The sequence below is a fragment of the Pinus tabuliformis genome, chromosome J, assembly GCF_031772625.1.
Source record: "Pinus tabuliformis cultivar Carrire ecotype Pingquan chromosome J, CPIR1, whole genome shotgun sequence".
NCBI classification, from domain to species: domain Eukaryota; kingdom Viridiplantae; phylum Streptophyta; class Pinopsida; order Pinales; family Pinaceae; genus Pinus; species Pinus tabuliformis.
Window position 1 is genome coordinate 1,499,353,370 of NC_142295.1, and position 25,407 is coordinate 1,499,378,776.

Sequence of the window (25,407 nt, forward strand, 5' to 3'; positions counted from 1 at the left end):
TTATAGGGTCACTCACCAGGCTCGATGCCCTAAATCGAGTCACCAGTTTTGTGTGTTTTTCATGTTTATAGATAAAATGGTTTTATTTCTAATTATAAGTTTACTAATTAAATTTAAAATGTATGTTTAATAATTAAATTCCAAATATATATATACTTAGATGTGGTAAATATTGTAATTCTTTCTACAAAGGAGTGTAAATGTATATATTATATATTTTAGGTAAGTCTCTCACTATGGATATTTCACCATAGCTCAAATTTCACTCTCCTTACAAAGGCATAAGATAACATCATATTCAAAAAAATCAAAAGGAGTATACATATATTGAAAAACAAGTTAAATTAGTCATGAGGATAGAGTATGGCACTAGAAAATAAAGTAAGCATGAGCATAGCATAAGGGTATTCAAAGGGGTCAAATTACCTGATACGAAGGCGTTGATATATTCAATCAAGATGCTAATCTAGGTCCCTCATATGATGATGAAATTGAAAGATAATGCTGAGGAAAACACAACTATTGACCCAAAATTTTGATATGAGGGAAAAGTTTTGTGAAGATTACCAAGAAATGTCTCATGATTTTAGAAAGGCGTACAATACAAGTTTCACAAGTTGAACCTTCTTAAGGCATAAATTTTAACTTCTATAGAGGATGGGACAAGAAAAAAGTAAATAGGAAACTAGTAATGAAGAGATTGAGGTGACGAACCGATGATTTTGGGTTGAAGTAGTGGATCCCACAAAAATTACACAGAAAACTATAGAAAAAATGAGTGATGAAAATCATGGGAAACAAGTTGGACTTTTCAATACTAGAGGGGGAGATAAGGGAACTCTCTTGGGAAATACCTTCACTACTTTGAACCAAAGGATGGTTTCTTATGATGTGCTAGGATCTGTGTGGAGGTGGACCTAATAAAAGGTCTCTCGGCGGCAGTTAACCTCTCTATGGATAGATTGTGGCACGTCTAAGAGGTTGACTATGATGAGTTGCCCTTCAAGTGAAACTTGTGCCATGAATATGGGCACTTTGCTAAAGGATGCCATAAAGGGGGCCACTGAGTGGATAAACGTTCTCAAGGATCTCGAGCAATGGACTGAGGTCAAGTGCCTAAAATCATCGAAGCACCGACACCATGGAAACTCTGGTTGTTTGGGGATGGCCTTGACCCCCTCAGTCGCTTCTCTCGTGGGGATGGCGAGGTATTGGAAACTGGAAACAAATTGAGGTATTGAGGTCAAGGGGTAGTTTAGTTGGTCTTGGAACCACCATGCCTCCCCCCCTACCCCTCACTCTAAGCCCCTCATCCTCCCCTCTCGAGGACATATGGAATCGAATTCAAGTCCAAAAACTCATACATCCTTGGAAGACTTATTGGAAGACAATGAGGTTTTAAAAGGCCTCATGACCTCTCCTGAAGGAGATGGATCAACATAGAAACTAAGCTTGGTAGAAGGTAGATGAGGTTGGCATAGGAAGAAACAACCTATTTGAAATGAGAGGAAGGAATGAAGAAAAAAAAAGAATGAAGTGAGATGGGAAAAGACTGAGAAAGACAAAGAATTGGGATTATAACATACAATCCCATGAAAAGTGGCAAATGAAGAAAAAAGGGAGGTGGAGGGAAGAAAGGAAACAACTCGGTCACTAAAAATGGGTTGAGGAACCCATAAAAGTGATTAATGAATATAATATCTTGGAATTGTAGAGGACTCATTTCGGTAAAGATAATCGCGAAAGTAAAATCCGTCATCAACAAAGAAATTCCCAAAGTTACCGTGCTACACGAGACCAAGTTGCATAAACAATCCATCAACTCCATTAAACATTAATTTTGGAACACTAGAAAGATCGAAACACTAAGCTCAAGAGGGGTGTCTTGAGGCCCTTGCAGCTACTATTTTTAACAAAATTGATGAACAGCAACACTTCTCTGTGATAAATGTGTGCATGCTTACACACTTCTAAGAAAGCCAAGAATGTTGGAAACCGGTGATGGACTTGGAAAATATTGAGTATGGGAATAATTGCATCTTTGGGGGGACTTCAATACTACTATGGGCCACCACAAAAAATTGGGGCTCCATAATGAGGGAAGCCCAATAGAAATACATGGAAGATATTACCTCAGCCTTGAACTTATATGATGTCAAACCCCAAAAATTCCTTTATACCTAGTCTAACACAAGAGTGGGGCCTAAGTAAATCGTGGCCTCATTAGACCGTTTCCTTCTGGTCGATAATATCCTCATGTTGAATTATTGCCTTAAGTGAGCCATCCTCCCTTGGGGTAGATCAGACTACCAACCGATCCACCTTGAAATCTCCATAACACTAGATGAGGGGCCTATTCCCTTATGTTACTCCCCTCAATGGGTTGAGGTCCCCAACTTCTTCATAATGGTATCCACATCCTCAGTGAGTTGGATCAAGGGAAACCTAATTACTATCTCAGAAACTAAGATTCATAGATTCAAACAAGATGTGAAAACTTGACTAAAAGAGAACGAAACAGAAATGGAGTTCAATATAAATAATATGGAAGAAAAAATTGGATGCTATCCAAGGGTAGATGGAAACCAGGTCGATATCGGTGACGGATATACATAAAGAAGTAGAAATCTTCAAGAGTTTTCATAGACCTCTTAGTGAGGAAGATAAGTACTCAAGATTAAAATTGAGAAATAACTGGCTCAAGGTAGGTTATAAAGATACTTAATTGTTTCACAAGCAAGCCAAGTTTACAAAATCGAAAAACAATATCACTCAAATTATCCATGCGGTGAAGACCATCAATAAATTTGAAGAAATCAAAAGAGAAGCAGTAGAGCATTATAAAAATTTGTATTCCAAGGATCATAAGAGGGATTTGGAGAATGGAGATTCCATCATAAAAGGAATTCAACATCTTATTTACAATGTTTGGAATAATTTTTTGACTCCCCCTCCAAGGGAAGAGGAAATGTGTAAGGTTATCTTTACCTTCCCTCGAGATAAAGGTCTAAGCCACTCTCAACGAGCTTCTATCACTCCTTTTGGGATGCCATCAAGAGAGATCCATGTAGGTTGGTGGAATACTCCCTCAGTAATAGTGCAATCGGGGCTGCCATAAACTCTTCCTTTCTAGCCCTAATTCCCAAAGAGTTGAATCCCTGCTCATTCTCTAGATTCTGCCCTATTTACCTTTGCAATTTCGTTTATCAGATCTATTGAAATCTATTGGCTCACATTTGAAGTCACTCCTGTCCCTCTTAGTTTTAGCCAATCAAAGGGAATTTTCCCCCACGAGACAAATTTTTGACAACATTGTTGTCATCCTAGAAGCCTTGGCCTCTAGGTGGAGATGGGGTGATCAAGACATGACTATTAAACTCAATATGGCTAATGCATTTGACCCAGTTACACACAATTTTCTGTAGAAATTTCTTCGTAAACTCATCTTGGTTGAGACCTTCATAAGATGGATATATCTTTATATTCCCCCCTTTTGATTGTTTTGTTGGTGAATTGTCATCCTCCCCGATTTTTCAAAGCCTCCATAGGTCTTTGACAAAGATGTCCCCTCCCACCCTTTCTTTATATAATTATGGTTGATGCCCTGAGTCGAGCTTTGGAATCCGAGGGAGCCTCCCTCAACCTTCCGGAAATTTGGTTCCAGGAAGGCATCAAAAGCATAAACCATGGAAAGTTCGTGGATGACACTGTATTAATGGGATGTGCTTCTACCACTATTTACATCAGGTTTACAAATATTCTGGATAAATTCCTTAGTGCATTGAGAGGATATATGAGTGACAATAAGTGGATAAATTCCTTAGTGCCTTGAGAGGATATACGAGTGACAATAAGCGCCACATCTACAGATGGAATATTACAAGAAAAGAAGAAAAAATATTGAGGAAATTTGATAGTTTAAAGCTATCGGAGACTCGAGAGAGTTCCAATGCTTAGGGATACCAATCTTTTTGCGACTAGAAGCATCGAATGGATCACAACAAGTGTAAGAGAAAATGAAATCTAAAATAGTAAAATGGGGTGGTATGTGGCTCAATAATGTGAGCAGAGAAATTTTGGTAAAGTCGGTCCTTTCGGCTATCCCCCTATATCAATTCACAAGTCTTCAAGCTCCCAAAAGTATGCTTCGCCAAATGGCCATGTTTATCATGAAATTCTTGTGGGAAGGGGGGAAAATTAAAACCAACAAATATCACTTAATAAATTTGAAATTGTGAGAGCTTCAAAGGAGAATGATGGACTTGGGATGAGGGACAAAGGATTGGAAAATATAGCTATAGGAGTAAAACTTTACTATAGCTCTGTGATAAGCCCGAGCGAGTGGCAGTCTCAAGTTATCAAGCCCAAGTACATATCTCCTTGGAATGATCGAGCTCGAAAATTGGCCTCTAGGTCATAACTTTTTTATTTAGTTATTATAAAAATGATCATAAAATCATTTTCATTTTGGATACTATATTTTAATTTTAGATTTATATATATATTTAGACTAATTAAAATTCAAACATTATTTTAATTATAAAAAAATTGTTGAATAAATATATATATATTTCTTTATATTGACTTGATACACAATGAAATTAAATGAATCTATATTGATTCCTAGTAATAATATTTTTATTATAATTACAATTATATATAATTAATTATTTCTTTAATATTATGATTATACAAATAAATAATTACTATTTTGATTTATATGATAAAAAAGGCATGAATATATATGTGTGTTTTTTATGTTTATATAAATAATGGTTTTATTTCTATATATGTTTACTAATTAAATTTAAAACATATGTTTAATAATTAATTTGAAATATATCTATTTTCTTTAAATGTTGTAAATATTGTAATTCTTTCTACACAAAAGTGTAAATGTATATATTAAATATTTTAAGTAAGTCTTTAACTATAGAGATTTCACCATAGCCAAAATTTTACTCTCCTTATACACCCATAATATAGCATAATGTTCAAAAAAATAAAAAAGAATATACATATATTGAAAAACAAGTTAAATTAGTCATGAAGATAGAGTATGCCACTAGAAAATAAAATAAACTTAAACATAGCATAAAAATGCCCCATTGGATATTCAATATTCTCTTCCACAATAACTCCCTCCCCAACCAAACTATATCAAGAGGCTCAATGGATGAGATGTGAGAGGAAAACCGTACCTCCATTTGATGGGAAAACGGTTAAGATAAACCAAGAAACACTCATGTGAACACCACATTTTGAAAGTGGAAACCCTATACGATGTCGAAAACTGAGGATGTTTTATATAATTTTTATTATATATATTAAAAAATTCAAATGATACAAATATTTAAATAAATTATCAAAAAAGAGTTAAGAATTATTAAATGATTAGAAAACAGTTATGAGTTATAGTGGCTATTTAACTTCCCTCTAATATTTATAATATTATACAAATGTCAAAGGTTAAGCTTTATCTTCTTGTAATTAATATATCTCAAATCAATTAATTAAAGAAAATGTATAATACTATGGTATTGGTCCATGGTATTGTAACAAAATCTATTTATAAGTTAACAATAAGTGAATGTGAATCTCCATGGTTAAGAATATATATTATTTAACTTTTTAATTAATAATAATAATAATAATTTAAATTAAGGATAGAATTTCGTTTATTTGTATGATCTTTTTTAATTGGGATAATGTGAAATGTAACTTAAAATAAGAATTTTTATTCTTATCATAAATTTATGTGTATTTTAATTTACTACTTTAATTTATATAACTAAAATGCTAAATAATATAAATTAAAATATAAATTAAAAAAAAATCAATTAAATTTTTTATTTATGTTAAAAAAAATTAATTTATTTTAAACATAAAAATTCTTAAGATACCTTTCAATATAAATATCATAAATTATATATATATATATATAAAAGGTGTTATAACTTTGAAAAAGAATGAAGATTTCTCAAAGATTTTTATTTTCTCACTACTATATATTAACAACATTATATTTATTACTATTAGAATGAGGAAAATGACTTTATTTTTTTAATCTTGAATTTTATAATGTTCTAATGATGACATAACTTGAAGGCCGTGATTTCACATGGGAAGTAAATAATGACGTTTAGAGAGATCAATTGTGATTAAAGAACTATACTATTATCTTATTATTAACCTAAGGTGTTAGACATTAGCTTTATAAAAAAAATGTCTATTTTAACATATTTACCTTTAGATTAGTTTGCAAATGTCACAAAGAAAAGTGATGTTACTTACTTGCAAAGGAAAAATTTGGGAGTTTTGATGTGATTCGATACAATTTGCAGCAATTTGTAGCTCAAATGCGAGGTGCGTAGCGTAATTCAGAGGTGCGTAGTGCCAATTCAAAATAACACAATAGAGAAAACGTAGGTGCGTAGCACGAGTTCTATGCGTAGCACTGGAATTTGGTGCATAGTGCCTTTTTGAGGACACTTTAAAGGCCTTCTCGGTGTCCAAATTCGGAATGTGATATCTCGTTGGAAATCTTGTCAAGTCTACTTTCCAGAACATCTTGAATTTTTGAATTTGGAGTTAATTTTCCCTACCAAAAGTCAAATCTCCAAAGACTAGTCAAAATGTGCAGAATGAGGCTCCCCAAATAGAGAGTGTTGTTGCAGTCAAATTTTGAAGGTATTCCTAAACTCCAAATTAGCTCATCATAGCTCATTGGAAAGCTACTTGTGTCTAATTATCAGTTAAATCATCAACCAAATCATTTGGTGATCTAGCCAAGAGAAAAATTGATTTTGCCAAGGTCACTCTAGAGGTGCATCAACCCTCCTAAGGCAAATGATGTTTTCAACATTTCTCCCAAACCATTAAATCTGTGTAGAAGCTGAAAGAGGTTTTTCTTCTTGGGTCAATTATGGACAAAAATTTCCCTCACTTTTGTCAAATTCATCTTTTCTTGCTCAGAAACATAGTTTGAAGAAAAATCGTCCCTCATGTGTGGCGAATGGCTTGTTCCTTGGAATGACTCCACGACAAATGATGGAGACCTGATTCTTGATGATATGAAATGGCATCATACCTTATGATGTCCCTTATGCCTCCTCTTCTCAAATATATCTAATCCCATAGCCAACCCTAGTTCAGTGGGAGAGGAATTTAGGGTTTTAGTGCTTGTTTCTCTTTTGCTTTTGCAGGTGAATTTCTGCTCATGATGACTTTATTTTTGCAGTGACAGTACTTTGGAAACATCACCAGATGTCCAGGGGTAGCATGGAACCATTATTACATATGATAACATTAAAATTACAAGAAATTTAAAGATAAAATACAAATGCTCTGTTTTCACCTCAAAACTAGTTCTGAGGTGAGAACTTCACCAAGCTTACAAATTAATAAATTATGAATTTTTTGATCATTATTTTACCTCCTCATGTCTTTGCTGACTATTATTAGCAATAACCACTGAATTTTGACCATGATGGAAACCCTAAGACATAATGAGACTGAAACCTTATGTAATTGATGAAATGAACTAAAAATGAGTATGAATCATTAATTGAAAGGTATGAAGGGAGGTCAGCAAGTAAATATCATGAGGGATAAATTGAAGTAAACCCTACCATCAATGGATGCATGACCTAATGGAATGAAACTCATGAGAATGGGACACCTAATATGAAATTCTAAAGAGCAGATTTTGATCACTAATGCCAGTGTGAAGTCAGAAACACTAACATGAGGTACATTTGCTGACCCATGTCCATGTTGTATTCAGTTATGGTTTCAGTTATGATTTTGTTTTAGATTCAAGGTAGTTATGTTTCCATTAGGTGTTAGGGTTCATTTCCATGGTCAAAAGCATAGTTTAAAGTGTAAATAAAGGGCAACAAAGGCATGAGGATGACTAATAAACAAAGAGCGATTGTTAGTATTTCATGGTTATTGTACAAATATCTTACTTCACTAATGTAATTTTCATTTCAAAAACATGTTTTTGAGATGCAACAAGAGTATTTTTAGGTGATTTATATTTTTTGATGTAATCCAATTCATTTCATGTAATAAGTGTTCCCATAAGCTTCCCAATAATTTCTCCTTGCTGCAAGAAAATGAAGCCATTGAGGAAATCAGTTCTATCCAAGCATCATCCACCTGAAAATAGACAAATAGAGAACGGTATTAAATAGAGATTTCAAGACAAACAAAAAGTTCCAAAAAACATTAGAAAGTGGGTTTTTTCTAAAGAAAAATAAAAATCACCCTTTATATACGTTTTAAAATTCCTTTTCCAAATTCATCATATCCATTTGACAAAGAGAAATAACAGAGTTGAAGGAGAGAAGGGAATTAAAGCCAATTGGTGGCTGAACAAAGAGGAGGTGTTGCGCCTAGAGTGGGAGGTGTTGCGCATAGAGTAGGAGGCATTGTGCATAGAGCAGGAGGTGCTGCACATAGAGTAGGAGGCGTTGTGCATAGAGAACATTGAGGAGGTGTTGTACATAGAGGAGAGAGAGCACATAGGGATAGAGTGCTACACATAGGGTCGGGTTTCCAGTGCAATTTTACACGGTGTTACACATAGAGCCAGAGTGCTAGGCACCTATACAAGGCACTATGCATAGGGCCAACAAGCACCAAAATCACCCTATCAATCATTCAAATTGATTTTTCTCCACCTAGAAATTCTAAACAAGTAAGTGCACTCCTTGAACTATCCTCTCAGCATTCAATTCATGATTTTGAAGTTGGTTTGATATATAAATTTCAAACCCTAAGTTGCCTACAAATCTGTCAACATATCCCTTATACCCTAATCCCACCACCTATCCCTTATACCCTAATTCCCTCAAACAAATCACTCCACCTATCCCTTATACCCTAATTCACTCAAATACTTTATACCCTAATCCCTAAGACAAAATCCTTAAAACCTTATTTGCTAAACAATCCCTAACAAAAATTCCCTCCTTCTCACTCTCATATAATATATATCTCATCCTGCATTGCTTAAGCTCCTCTCCACTTCCCTTGTCCCTATTCTCCATAATTTACTTCCTCATTACATTATTTAGGGTTTCAAAGCTTCAAAATTCAACAAACATGGACAAAGATGATAGAGATTATGAGGAGGAGGAAAAAAGTGGGAGTGAAAGCTTGGGAGATGAACCTCAGCATCTTAGAAAACCACATAAGTGAGGTAGAATCATTAGAGAGGAACCATGAAACATTAGAGAGTTATAGGCTTCTCATATGGTTTTTTCTTGTTTCAGGCATCTAGGGTGTTATGAGTTTTGTGAGCAGGTGGAAAGAGCTCAACATCATCCTTAGCTTACCAGGCTTTTTGTAGCCAAACTCCATGATAACAACGTAACTCTTTCTAGGGTGACATTTACAATTTCATCCTGCATCATTACTAATGCTACAAGGATTCCAAATGTGGGGGAAAAATGGTCTAAGGCACAAGATTTAGATGAGCACTGCTATAAGCCATACAACAAATCTAGGTTTAGGAATGAAAAGAAGAGGACCTTTCCTTTCAAGTTCCTTGAATACAAGTGTGCCCCTATGATGAGGATCATTATGAAGTATTTTACATGTGACGACAACTTTTCTAGGTTGCACACCTATCATATTAGGCTTCTTATGCGCTTCACAAGAGTCAAAATGTTGAACATCCCATATTTCTTATTTAGGAACATTGAGAAGATGGCCTACATTGTACAAGAAAATCCATACCCCCAGTAGGTGAGTAGTATCTATCACTATTGCTTGATTAAAATGATGGTACTACATCATCTCTATTAGAAAAATATTATATATATGATAGAGAAATGCAAAACATATAATATGTAGAAAAACACAAACAGATAAAACCAGAGAGACACAGATATACGTGGTTCACCCATTTTGGGCTACATCCACCCCGAACAGCCAGTCCTTCCTTATATTATCCAGCGAAATGAAGAGACACAACCCACAACAGATCCATTGTAATATCCTCTATTTTCTGTCATAGTCTCACCTCTATATTTCTCGCTTAGAGAATACACATCTATTATACAGCCTCAATACAATACCCTCATACAAAGAGATGGGTTTCCTTCTAGGAAAAAAACCCTAAATTAGACATAAGTTCTACCATCAGATCACTCGCATGGAGGGGTGTATAATATTCCTGGGGTATACATTCGGCTGAAACAAAGACCTCTAAATAATCATGCTCGACACCCAACAATCTCCCACTTGGAGAATGATTGTAGCAACTCCATCACTACTTCATTTACTGGACAATGACTCCTCTTTGGACCTAGCTATTTCTTATCATCATCATCATCCTTGAAGACCAATTGAAACTGAGCGTATTCTCAGTTTCTGCCTCGTTACAACTTTTGTTGGCATATCTGCAGGATTTTGGCTAGTGTGTACGTTTTCCAGCTTCAACTCTCCTTCCAAAACTGATCGTATGAAATGGTACTTGAGTTTTATGTGTTTAGTCCTGGAATGAAATGTTGAGTTCTTTGCAAGATAAATTGCACTTTGGCTATCACTGTATAATGTGCCCATATCATGCTTCTTACCCAATTAACCCATAAGCATTTGTAACCAAATCATTTCTTTACTAGCCTCTGTATCAACAACATACTCTACTTTTGTTGTTGAAAGTGCAACAACACTTTGGATTTTTGAAACCCAACTGATAGATGTTCCACCTATAGTAAATACATATCCTGTAGTGCTCCTCCTGTTATCTCTATCTCCTGCCATATCTGCATCAACATATCCCTGTAGAGGAATGTTTGAACCACCAAAGCATAATGCTTGATTTGTGGTAACTTTCAAATATCTGAGAATCCATTTCACTGCCATCTAACGTTCTCTTCCTGGATTGTTCATGTACTTGCTTATAACTCCCACTGCATGTGCAATATCAGGCCTTGCGTAGACCATTGCATACATTAATCTTCCAACTGCTGATTTATATGGAACTTTAGAGATATAATCCATGTCTTCTTGGGTCTTTGGGCACATTTCCTTACTAAGTTTGAAATGGCTAGAAAAAGGTGTACTAAATAGTTTTGCATTGTGCATATTAAATCTTTTCAACACCTTTTGTATGTACTCATTTTGAGACAATGTTAATTTGCGATTTTTCCTGTCTCTAGTTATTCTCATACCAAGGATTTGTTTTTCAGCTCCGAAATCCTTCATTACAAATGAATTTGCTAATTTTCTTTTGAGCACATTTATTTCCTACATGTTAGACCCTACAACAAGCATGTCATCTACATACAATAACAACATAATATAGCTGCCATCATTTTTCTTTTTCAGATAAATACAATGATTAGAGTGACATCTAGTATAACCTTGTTCAGACATAAACTTGTCAAATTTTAGATACCACTACCTTGGAGCCTAGTTTAAGCCATACAAGCTCTTATTCAACCTACAAACTAGTTTCTCCTTTCCTTTCACATCATATCCTTGTGGCTGCTTCATATATATATCTCTTCCTTCGAATCCCGAAGGAGAAAGCTTGTCTTTACATCTAACTGCTCAAGATGCAAACCTTCAACTGCTACTAGACTTAAAATGGTTCTGATTGAAGTCATTTTAACATCAGGAGAAAATATTTAATCAAAATCAATACCTTTCTTTTGTGCAAATCCCTTCACCAAAAGTCTAGCAGTGTACCTCTATTTTCCTCCATCTTCTACCTTCACCCTGTAAACCCATTTATTATGCAATGTAGTTTTACCTGCACGCAACCTAACTAGGAAGCAAGTCTGGTTATGAATTAAGGAGTCCATCTCTTCTTCCATTGATAGCTCCCACTTCTTCCTACTTTCAACCTACATTGCTTCTTCATAACATTTGGGTTCACTAGAATCAATCAACAATAAATAACATAATGAAGGAGAGTATCGTTCACGGGGTATACTTATCTTGGTAGATCTTCTAGCACCACATTCAGGTGTTTGGGGTACCTATTGGTGTTGTGGTGGTTTTTGTTCTTGTGGTTGTTGATTATTATTATTTTTAGGCACCTTTACTTTTGCAGTGATCTCATCAAGAACTGTGTATTCCTTGTCTTCTTTTCCCTGTTTCTTTTCCTCCAACTGATTCTTATACAAGACCTTTTCATTGAATATTACATCTCTGCTCCTAATGATTTTGTGATTTTCATAATCATATAAGTGATAAAAAAAATTATTAACACCATATCCAATAAAGGTACATTTCTTTCATTTTGCCTCAAGCTTTGTTCTACTTTCTTTATTAATATGGACAAAGGCCGCACAACCAAAAGGCTTTAAAAAAGCGTAGTTTACCTTTTTACCTGTCCATGCTTCCTCTGGAACATCACCATCGAAGGAACTTGAAGGCCCTCTATTTCTTAGATAAACAACATTATCTACAACATCTGCCCAAAATTGTAAAGGAAACCATGCAAGCAATCTCGTGCACCTTGCACACTTCATGATTGTTCTGTTCATCCTTTCTGACACACCATTTTATTTTGGTGTTCTTGGAACTATCTTATCTCTACGAATTCCATCCTCTAAATAGTACCTATCAAACTCTTTGTTGTAATATTCGCCTCCATTGTCTGATCTAAGACACTTCAATTTCTTTCCTGTCTCAATATCAACCAAAGCTTTCCATTTCCTGAAAGTATCAAATACCTGAGATTTATTTTGAATACAATAAATCCAAGTTTTTCTAGTTGTAGCATCAATATAAGTAACATAATAACAAGAGCCACCAAGATATCATATCTAAGCAGGTCCCCATACATCTGTATGTGAAAGCCCTAATTTTTCGCTCTTCTCTTCTTTCCCAACTCTGAGAAATCTAACTCTCTTCTGTTTTCCATAAATTCAGTTCTCACAGAAGTCCAAATCAACATTCTTCAAACCCGGCAAAAAATTCCTTGAGTGAAGAATATTCATCCCCTTCTCACTCATGTGTCTTCACCTCCAAGGAAAGAGGAAATGTGTAAGGTTATCTTTACGTTCCCTCGAGATAAAGGTCTGAGCCACTCTCAATGAGCTTCTATCACTCCTTTTGGGATGTCATCAAGAGAGATCCAGGTAGGTTGGTGGGATACTCCCTCAGTAATAGTGCAACGGGGGCCGCCATAAACTCTTTTTTTCTATCCCTACTTCCCAAAGAGTTGAATCCCTACTCGTTCTCTAGATTCTTCCCTATTTAGCTTTGTAATTTCGTTTATCAGATCTATTGAAATCTATTGGCTCACATTTGAAGTGACTCGTGTCCCTCTTAGTTTTAGCCAATCAAAGGGAATTTTCCCCCATGAGACAAATTTTTGACAACATTGTTGTCATCCTAGAAGCCTTCGCCTCTAGCTGGAGATGGGGTGATCACGACATGACTATTAAACTCAATATGGCTAATGCATTTGACCGCGTTACACACAATTGTCTGCAGAAATTTCTTCGTAAACTCATCTTGGTTGAGACCTTCATAAGATGGGTATATCTTTATATTTCCTCCCCTTTGATTTCTTTGTTGGTGAATGGTCATCCTCCCCGATTTTTCAAAGCCTCCATAGGTTTTTGGCAAAGATGTCCCCTCCCACCCTTTCTTTACATAATTACGGTTGATGCCCTGAGTCGAGCTTTGGAATCCGAGGGAGCCTCTCTGAACCTTCGAGAAATTTTGTTCCAAGAAGGCATAAAAAGCATAAACCATAGAAATTTCGTAGATGACACTATATTAATGGGAGGTGTGTCTACCACTATTTCCATCAGGTTTACAAATATTCTTGATAAATTCCTTAGTGCCTTGAGAGGATATACGAGTGACAATAAGTGGATAAATTCCTTAGTGCCTTGAGAGGATATACGAATGACAGTAAGCGCCACATCTACAGATGGAATATTACAAGAAAAAAATAAAAAATATTGAGGAAAATTGAGAGTTTAAAGCTATCAGAGACTCGAGAGAGTTCCAATGCTTAGGGATACCAATCTTTTTGCGACTAGAAGCATTGAATGGATCACAACAACTGTAAGAGAAAATGAAATCTAAAATAGTAAAATGGGGTGGTATGTGGCTCAATAATGTGGGAAGAGAAATTTTGGTAAAGTCGGTCGTTTCGGCTATCCCAATCCATTTTAGTTGATGAGAGATTTAGTGGGAACTCTTGGATATGAAGTGCGAATGATATACCACTACTCCAATGGGCTGATATACCACTACTCCTTTCTGGCAAATGAAGAGAAGGAGCGGTATATCCAAGAGCTACTACAAAAGGGGCACATATGACCAAGTTCCTCACCTTGTGGGAGCGCGATTGTACTTGTGCAGAAGAGGGGTGGGACCTGGAGGCTATGCATTAATTATCGGGCACTAAATAAAATCATTGTGATATGGATTGACGACCTTATTAACCAACTCAATGGGAACAAGTATTTCAACAAGACCAATATGTAGTCTGGGTATCACCACATTCTAATAGATCACACATATGTATGGGAGAAAGGCTTAAAATCGAAGGAGGGCATTTTTTATTGGTTGGTCATGCATTTTTGGTTGAAAAATTCACCTACTACTTTTATGAGGTTGATGGATAACATATTATGTCCCTTCACTAACTAATTCATTTTTGTATATCGAGACGACATTCTTATCTTCAACAAGGTTTAGGAAGATCACTTGCAACACATTTGATAGATCCTTTAGACCCTACAACAACACAAAATATCTGATGACCATGTGAAATGCACCTTTGGTATGAGTTAGGTCCAATATTTTGGTTACATCATAAATGAGAAAGGCTTGCATCTGCATCTGGCTAAGATCCAATTCATTCAATACCTTCCAACCCTGATCACTCTCACAAAGCTTCTTAGCTTTTTGGTCCTCGCCAATTTTTATCGAAGGCTAATTTTGGGATGCTCCCATATCACTTGGCCTTTGCTTTAGGTTATGAAGGGAGGAGTGAAAGAAAAATGTTCCTAGTCTTAGTCCCAACAGAAGACATTCATTGAGATGAAGAACCACCTTTTCTTTGCACGTATACTCACATTTCCATACTTGCAACAACCTTTTGAAATTGAGACACATGCCTCCAAGTATTCTATTGGTTCAATTGTAGATGAGTAAGGGCATCGAGTGGCCTATCATAGTGAGACACTTTCTAGTACAATTTTAAAGAAAACCACCTATGATAAAATAGATGTATTCTATAAGGAATGGATTACATCAATGGAAACATTACATTATGGGGAAGGAAATGATCATCCACACAGATCACCAACCTCTTTGGATTATACAAAAACAAAGGAAGTTGCACAATGATAACCATCATAAGTTGTATACATATCTCAAACAATTCCACTTGAACATTAAATACAAGAATGGAACCACCAATCATGTTGCATATTTCCTCAGTCGATCCTCATTTGTAGCACTAACTACTATTCTCAACTCTTATGGTAATGAAACCTTTGTATGGTTGCAATTGTACAAGAATGATCTACAGTTCGTGACCACTAATCAAATGCTAGTGGATGGCATGAAAGTTCCATATTTCCACCTCGAGGACACATTATTATATTGCATGGGACACCTTCTTCGTCCATCTAGCAAGCATGCCAAATTGATTTGGGAGGCACACTATAATCTAGTCATAAGGCACTTTTGTGTGGAGAAAATGCTGGGCATACTATAGAAGTATTTTTAATATCCATAACTTTTATAAGATGTTTGAAAACATATCGGATCAAATACAATGCGCGTTACCACCAAGACAACCATCCATAATCAAGGCCTATCCACTCCACTAGCTACTCCTATCTAGCCCCGAGAATCTGTCTTCGTGGACTATCGATGAGGCCTCCCTTCTACCAATCATTATAATGACTATTTATTTATGGTTGTGGGTACATTTTCTCAGATGGCCATATTTTCACCTTGCAAGAGGATGATCACAATAGATTACACTGCCAAACTCTTATTTGAATGAATATGGGTACATTTTCGAATCCTTCATTCCATTATATCATATCGTTATAGTAGGTTCTTCAACACATTTTGGTCAAGCTTGTACATTTTATTTGACACTAAGCTCACCAAGTCAACTAAATTCCAACCTACGACTGATAGCAAGAAAAAGGTCTTGAACATGATGATAGTGCACATACTGTGCACGTACAGTTCTAAGCATCCATGAACCTTGGATGAGAGCCTTCCTTATGTGAAATTATGAATCTAGGGTGAGAGCCTTCCTTATGTTGTCTCACTATCCTTGACAAACCTGTGCTAAATTCCATGGAAATGACCTATGATTTCCACTCTAGAATTGGGATTGGTTGTCGCAGTTCACATGGATGCTTACACTATGCCTTCACCTGTTGACAATCCAAGCACCTAGCCATAAACTTTGCTATGTATCTCTTCAAGTTTGGCCAATAATAGAATCTCTTCACTATTCTCATTGTCTTCTCATACACAGAGTGACCTGAATATGGTTTCACATGAAACTCCCTCAAGATCACCTTCTTGAGCTAATTTGTACCTACATTTGTACCTATACCTGTACCACTACATATATCTCTACCCATAGCACTACATGTACCTCCACTTGTACCTCAACCTTTAATATACTGCAACTTATGCACAATCTCCAGATACCTATCATCCTTTTGGCCTACCTACAAGATCCTATCCTGTAAATCTGTCTAAGAGGAGCTCATACCTACAATGCGATTTACCTATATCGACCTACTAAGAGAATATGACACCTTGTTTTCTTTACCTTTGATATACCTGATCTCAAAGCTGAACTCACTGATCATGAGCAACCATCGAGCCTGCCTCCCATTCATATTCGGTTGGTCAAATAGATACCACAATTAATTGTGATCACTCATCAATTCAAAACTCCCACTAAGAAGACAGTGCGTCCTCATTTTTAATGCATGTACGATTTCTTCCACATAAATGTCATGTGTCAGGTAGTTATACTCGTGATCATTCAGTTTTTGTGACCCATAGCATACCCTATGTGCATCCTGCATAAGGAGTCAATGAGGTTCTCCCTTGAAACCATCTGTACATACTACAAATTCTTTATTTAGAGCTGCAATCTTTAACATTGGTGCATGTGTCAATAACTACTTGAGCTACCCAAAATTGGATGCACACTTCTCTTTCCATTCAAACTTATTACCTTTCCTCTACAATGAGTTTATAGGATATGTAATCTACGAGAAATTCTTGATGAACCTCCTGTAATAAATTATTAACCCCATGAACTATATCACCTCATCCACATATATGGGCCTTGCTCACTCCGTGATAACTCTTACCTTTTATGCGTCCACTACTATGTCATCCTTAAAAACCACATCTCCCAAGTAGTGTACCTCAGTCTTGAAGAAATTGCAGTTGTTAAGCTTAACATAAAAATGATTCTCTCTCAACAATATCAAAAGTGTTGCTAAATTCTTGGCACGCTCTTCTTCATTATTAGAATATACCAATATATCATCAATGAACTCAATAAAAAACTTGTCAAAATATGGATGCAACACACTATTCATTAAGCACATAAGGGTATCTAGAGAATTAGTTGAACCAAATGAAACTACATCAAACTGATGATTCCCATAACTTGTCAGAAAAATTGTCTTGTAGATGTCCTCTTCTTTACTGTGTACCTAATGATATCTAGATCTCAGATCAATCTTTGAGAACACTATTTCTCCCTCCAACTGATCGAGCAAGTCATCAATCCTTGGTATCAGATACCTATTCTTGATGGTCACTTTGTTCAAATGACTATAATTGATGCATAGTTTGAGAGTACCGTCCTTCTTCTTCACAAACAATATCGTATGCCCTATGGTGATATACTTGGCCTAATGTACCCCTTGTCAAGAATTTCCTTATACTACAGCTTCAACTCTGTCAACTCAGGTGTTCTCATCATCTACAGTGCCTTTGATGCCTGAGATGCCCCTGGCACCAACTCAATGGAAAATTTTACTTCCTTGTGAGGTTGAACCTCTAAAATATTTGTAGGAAATACATCCTAAAACTGATGTGGAACTCAGTACCTGCTCAAAGCAAATAAATCCTCAACCCCCATTCCTTTGTCACTAGAAATGTGCACTACAAATAACACACACCTTTTCTTGTTACTATGCTTGGCCTGCATAACTCTTAACATTCTAATTGATGTTGCTTTCTTATTACCTCACAAGACTCTTCGTCCCCCATTTTCATCCAAGCACTGAACGAATTTATCATAACAATCCACCTTGGTTCTATGAAGATATAACTAATCCATTCACAATGATGTCTTGTATTATCCCAACGGTAATACATTCAAATATTCTAATGTAGTCATACTCTTCAAATAAGATGCACAAGCTCTTACCCAATGATTAAATCACTTCTTTGTACCTGTAGCCAACTACAATAACCAAGACTTTGCCTGCACTTATTTATTCAAACCAAACTTATCCATGAGGTTGAGAATAAGATAACTATAATTACATCTAGGGTCAATCAAAATAAAAACAAATTGATCACAAAGTTTACTGTAGGTCTCACTAATAGATGCCTAATGGTATACCTGAGTGCTATCCAGTGTTGCATAGATCCTAGGAATACTCTCCCCAACATCTCCCATTACTTGTGCCTCTTGAGCATTGTAGATCTGCGGTCTACCACCTAGATACTGTGGACAATCTCTCCCACGATGCTCTCCTCGACAATTCCAACATTGTAGATTATTCTATCCTTCATCGTTATTATGCTCTTCACATTGAAGTTCCTATCCTCTCTCAGATGCATTGAACCTCTTAGACTATGTTACATTCTCTTTATTACATGCACCCTGAGGTCTTTCTACCTTCTTGTCCCATTTTAATTTGTTCCTTGCATTTCCTTTCCAATATATCTTAGCTTTAGATCTATGCTATGATTTCTCATCACAATGCTTTAGCTTTCAGATAGCCTCCGCTAATGATCTAGGCTCATCAAAATCAACCCTGTCTTCAAATGAAATCAGTAACTGACTAGTGAATCTATAAATCTTGGCCTTGTCCTTCTTGAGGTAAGGAACATACCTTAGTAGCTTTAAGAACCTGCTAGTGTACTCCTCATCTCTCATCGATCACATCATTAGCTCATAGAATACCTCTGACATTATTCACATCTTCCCACCAAATATCTTCTATACCTTTGAAACTAAATGTAGTTATTATGGCTCTGATGTTCCCTGAATAATCATGCAACCTAAAAAACTTCCTCATACCAAGAAACTATGCGTCTGAATCACGTGATTTCTTCATCTCTCCATCAAATGTAGGTAGCGTGGCTTTCTTAAACTCATCAAGAAAATATTCCTTGTCACTCCTCGTGTAAGGATTATAATGATATTGATCATCATTCTTGTTAGAATGAGAACTAGACTAATACTTAAGTCCATCACCTCTTGTATCCTGAGTATCCAAGGACCTACCATATTTCATCGTGTTTTCTCTATTGTACCTGTACTCTCCATGAGACTACTTTCCATATGCCCCATTAGTTCTATCCTCCTACACATTGCTGATACAAAGTGGTCACTATCACTGCAATTATAACAAACTCTAAAGTATCACTACATTTACCTTTGCTTGTTTCTCTTGTGCCAGTATGATTTTTTCATTGTCTACCTTACGACCCCTTATGACTTCTTTAAGCTTCTAAGTATATATTCCAAATCCAAAGAATTCCCAACACCATGCTTCTCATCTGATCCATAGGGCGAGTCTCAGGAATTATAGTTTACCATCTTGCTAGTCATCTTTGTTATTCTTACTACAAGATATATCATGTTAGTTGAACCAAATCACAATAAACCAATGTACCTTTGCATAATTCGGGGAGGATACCTCATGTGCACGATAAACAAAATTAGCATAATACATGTATAATATAATCATGACAACATATAGAAATATAACACATAATAAAACAAGCATATAACCATCATTCTAGTTGGAGTATACTCATTAATGCATGACGATATCAACTACACATTCCATACCCTCATGCATGGAAACAACAACCACATCATTGTACACTTGGCCACCTATGAATACTAACGTTCATAAACAATGGATAATTAACCATACACTCATGATGACACACTCCACAACAACACCAGCAACTTCCCATGGTGACCTCACTACAACCGTAACCCATACGATACAAATAAAACAAGCAGATAGTTTCACAACACAAGAAATAGATTTGCAACTGACATGAATTCATGAATAACACATAGTCCATCCAGTCCAAGGGGTGAACCATGCTCTAATACCACTTTGTAACACCCTCCTCCCACAACTACCTAAATAAATGACCAGCCGTCGTAGAAATGTGACGAGAAGTTACTATGATATGATTTGACTCCCTATGTGTCAGTTAAGGAAGTGGAACTAGACGAACACATCACGCATACCCTCCACATCAGCAAAAAAACTTCGAGGAGACATCCCAATTACCTAGGTAACCATCCCCTAATAACAACTAAGTTTCTAGACCATTAAACCCCTGCACGCTCCATTGACATGGACATGCATATGTTGAGGAGGCTACAGACACTCCTACAACATGGCTATGCATGCGTCTTAGGACTTCTCTCCTCAGATCTATGCTTATGACTCTGGGATTTGTGCCATTTTTTTAGCCACAGAGCTGAGGTCACTGCCTAGAACTTAATGACAGGTTCACAATTGAAATATAACAACACAATAGTGATACAAATGCAATTACTTGAACAAGTACTTGACTGGACCCCTACTAGCCATGACAAGCATTTCATCAAACATGTTGTAAATATGTAATCTATTGGTTTAAAAAACATATCTAAGCATGTGGGTCTCATACTTATGTGAGAACAACACAGAAACATTGGTCCCCTATACCATTAGTTGCATTATCATATATTATGTCATAGATACATTGTTCATTCATTTACAAATCAAAATATGAGGAGAGCCATACATCATCAGTGTCATAATACAAGCTTATAACCAATATAATAACAACATATATATCAAGGATAACTCAGTCATAGAATCCACATATAAACTAGTACATTATCACATGAAATAACAAGGACAAATAACCTCATATTAATGATGCAAAGGCCAACAAGATTTGGGACTTCCATGAACCAATTGATCGTAGACATGGCTAAGCCAAATATCTCTTCTATCAATCACCCTTGTTCCATATTCCAAGCATGAATGTGAGATCTCATAAAACACATCAATAAAACCATTCAAGGCTACAAGAGGCAAAACCACCTCATCCCATCGAATAGTGATTCCACCTCACAGTCGCACATCACAAACCATCACTAGATTGGTCTCTATAGAAGCCTTCTAAGGCTAAGGAGGAGATCGAAAGAGGTAACCTCAAACCACTTGCAGTTCAACAGCTAGCCCTACTAAACCAGAGAGGGATCTCTCTAGATATTTGTCAGGCAATGACTGGAAGATAAATGGATTTTAGTCTAGATGTAAAAGTTTTAGTTGAGTTTTTGAAAATTTAGGGTTTTTTAGTTGCTTGACCACAAATGAGGAAAAGCAAATAGGTCAACGTCTCAATGTTTGCAGTAGTAGACATAAAGATGAGCAAGATAGTAGTGTCTTGTGATGGATTGAGGAGTTTGGTCAATGTAGTGTAGGTTTTGAAAATCTTAGAAGGCTATAATGAGCATGTACTACCATGAATTTATTAATCTAGAAGAAGAAATAAATAAACATGATTTTCCACATAAACAGAGCTTTGAATGTAAAGAATTATGCCTATATAACAGTAAGGAAAATCACATGAGGAAATAAAAACATGTTAAGGGAGATGGATCCTTTCATAAGAAACTAATATAGAAATAAAATAACATCATAAGCTCACTTCTCATGTATTCCTAAAAAATAGCTGCAACTGGTCCTTGATTAGCTTTGTGAGAGCATAAGACACAAGTCCTCTCCTTTGAAGTCCAACGATTATGTTTGAATGAGAAATGATACATATATAATGAAAAAAACAATTTCCCCACCTTCAAGGGTCGAATCCTTGAGTGTTGGAACAATTTCCATGAATCTCTCAACCAACAAGTGAGAGTAAGAATGTCAACAACAAACTCTTCTCTTAGACTTTGATTTGAGTTTTACTTCATTTATGAGGCCTAATTAATCATAAAAACAACCTAGCATGCTAATTTATTTCATAATTACATCATCAAGACATCAAAATACTCATAATACATCATCAAAACAAATATTTGGCAATGACATGCTCAGAAATACTACTACATGAAAGAGCACATCACATCCAGGAAAAATTTCAACACACCAAGGAAAAAGCGCAACGCCATATTGCATGAGAATTTTGGAGGACTTCCCTTGCACTGAATTGGAAACTTGATACTTCATTACAAATATAATAGTGTCTAGTTTCCATTTGACAACTAAATAAAGTGATTTGGACACTCGAGCTAGGATAGAAACTAATTTTCCCAAGGTCACTCCAAAAATGCAATGCCTACTTCAAAATAGTGGCAGAAAGTTAATTTTTAACCTATTTTTGAGCATATTCTCCCAATATGTCTATTGATAAGCTTGCAAAAGTTGATATATAACACGTAGGAGTGATTATGTATCCAAGGATATAAAGTTTTTTGCATTTTTGTGGCTGAGTAAAAAGCGCAGCACCATGGCGTTGCATTTATAGTAGTGTGTCAAATTTCTTCGTTTTCTGCAAAATAGGGCTCAAATATTGAATATGTTGCGCCATCTGAACTTGCTCACATGAATTCAGGCTCTCTTGTCGTAGATGTCGTGCTTTGAACTGTTTCAGTTGATTTTGTTACTTGAATGACAGGCTTGCTTGCTACGGGACTTGAATGGCATGCTCGCTTGATTTGTTGCTTATTTCACTTGCTGGGAACACTTGCTAGAGTTGTAGAACTTTCTTTCTTAGACTCTAGAATTCACGCTCGCTTGATGACGATCACATTTGCATGAATGCTCACTTGCCTTACTTGATGACTTTACGCTCACTTGAATGAATAGCCACGCTCACTTGATGTCAATCTCAACTTGCTTGATTGTGTTAGAGTGGAACTTGCTTGGTTGCTTTAATGGTTGTTGTAATGAACTTCACTCTGGCTCGCTTGAAGGTCTGAACTTTGTACTATTTTGGCGCAAATTGCTTGAATGAATACTCACACTCACTTGCAGGAGATGTGAACTTGTTTCTTGTTTGCTTTAGAGTTAAAATTTGTGCATTCACGTGATTCTGCTTAAAGGAAGGGTGTTGAACACTGTCGAAAATGCACCTAAAAAATGCTTAATGATTTTAATGACCCACATAAAACAAGGAATTCACTTTGACTCAATTCAAGACTTGGATGTCGGTTTCAACCGAGAATGCACCCTTACAATTCAATGCAATTTGAGTTTGATTACAAGTTCAATAATGTTGATGTAGACTTTGTTTTGAAATGTTGGAGTTTGCAGATTCATGAACTTGATTGTATTGAGTGATTTTGTTTGTTGAGGTAGAATGCTGATGCTGAAAACTTTGATTATTTGTTGTAGTGACGCAAATGCATGTGTTGAGCTTAATTATCCTTCCTTGTAGCTATTTTGTGACGAGTTTTGTGCTTGCTTGCATTGAACTTTATGTGTTTTAAATGAGATCATTTATGTGCCAAAACTAGACACAAATCAAAAAGCAAAAACATGAAGCCATAAAACACATGTGCCATCAAACACACATAGTGCACCTTAGATCCCCTTATTCGATTTCAGGCAGATCTAGGACACATCAACACCAAAAAAATGATATCTTTATTAATCACTAAGTACATTTGAAGCAATGATAATTCCAAGCTGACAACCCTTTGAAACACCCGCCTTCAAAATCTGAATGGATAGTGACATGATCCCTCTCAAAGTAAAACAATAATTTGAATTACAACAACTTTCCCTTATCACTCCAAATACAAAATAAGACACTTGTATCTCCACAAAATATTCTTCAAATTTACAAAATGTAATGTACCTTATCGCTCCAAATACAAATGGAAACATTCCTTATTCCTTCAATTACACAGAGCGAAAAACCATCCTTCCAACTCACAATCTCACCACTTTCATGCATATAAAAATGCATCTCCAATTTCATGTCAAGTAAATCCACTCAATAGGTAATTTCAACACATGATGAAGCTCTTTTTTTTAAAAAACATTCACTTATGGTCATAAAACCATATTCATTCCTCTTGCATTCATCTTATTCCTCCGAATAAAATATGATTTTAATTGCAAATCACAATTACAATTTAAAAAAAACTCCAATTACCAACTCCACTTTTTAATTTCACCTATCATTAACGCTGAGTGGAACGCTGGAAATTACCTTAAAACGCTGGCACACAAACTGGTTGGAACGCTGGCTGACTGACTGGAACAAACTGGTTGCAATTTGGTGAATGCTGGCAAATATAATCGGTCTTTTTTTTTAAATATGTCACTTCCTCCACGTATACACTTCACAACTCTGCAATATTTTATGAGCCTGCGATCTTCTGCAATAATGGTGTCAACAGTGCTCCTTTGTCATGCTATTAACGTAGTACATCTCCTGTCTGTGCAAATTATGAAAATCAGTGGAATTAATTTGAGGGTAGCAAAAAGAAGGGTCAATCTCAATAACAACAAAGGCTGGTGGTGCTTTGTAACAACTCATCCTCTTCCTCTGATAATTCTTCCCGTGGTCGCTCAAATCAATGGGATGAGAATGATGGTGATTATATGGAGGCCCATGTGGTTGACACTAAGCTAGTGAAACATCAACAACTGAGAAAGCAGGGGTTATCAGGATCATCAAACTTATGGCATTCATCTGACCTGTTAAAAACACCAATAAATGAAGCAAAATAATCTGAGGTCGATCAAATCAGCTTTATTGAACATGGTCTTCTCTGGCAGTTTCGAAATCCAACAATTTCCTCAGAATTGCTTGTGGTGGAAACCTCTTGCTGCCAATTATTGTTGGTGATACGAAGAAAGGGGGCATCCAAATCCATTTTAGTTGATGAGAGATTTAGTGGGAACTCTTGGATATGAAGTGCGAATGATACGAATCACAGAAAGAGTGGTGAACAGATATTATGCTCGCATATACATTGGCAAGCCAAAAGAGAAGGTGATGCTTAGTGCGGATGCACGCCCATCCGATGCCATCAATTTGGCTAAAAATTGCAAGGTTCCAATATATGTTAATAAATCAGTAGTTGCAGCACTCCATTGCAATTCATATCAATATTCAACAATTGCACAGCTTGGATGGTAG

General features: G+C 36.0%; 1 pseudogene; it reads left to right on the top strand.

Annotated features, from left to right (window-relative positions):
* Positions 1-1,026: 1,026 nt before the first annotated feature.
* LOC149233112 (bifunctional nuclease 1-like) lies at positions 1,027-25,407 on the top strand (annotated as a pseudogene).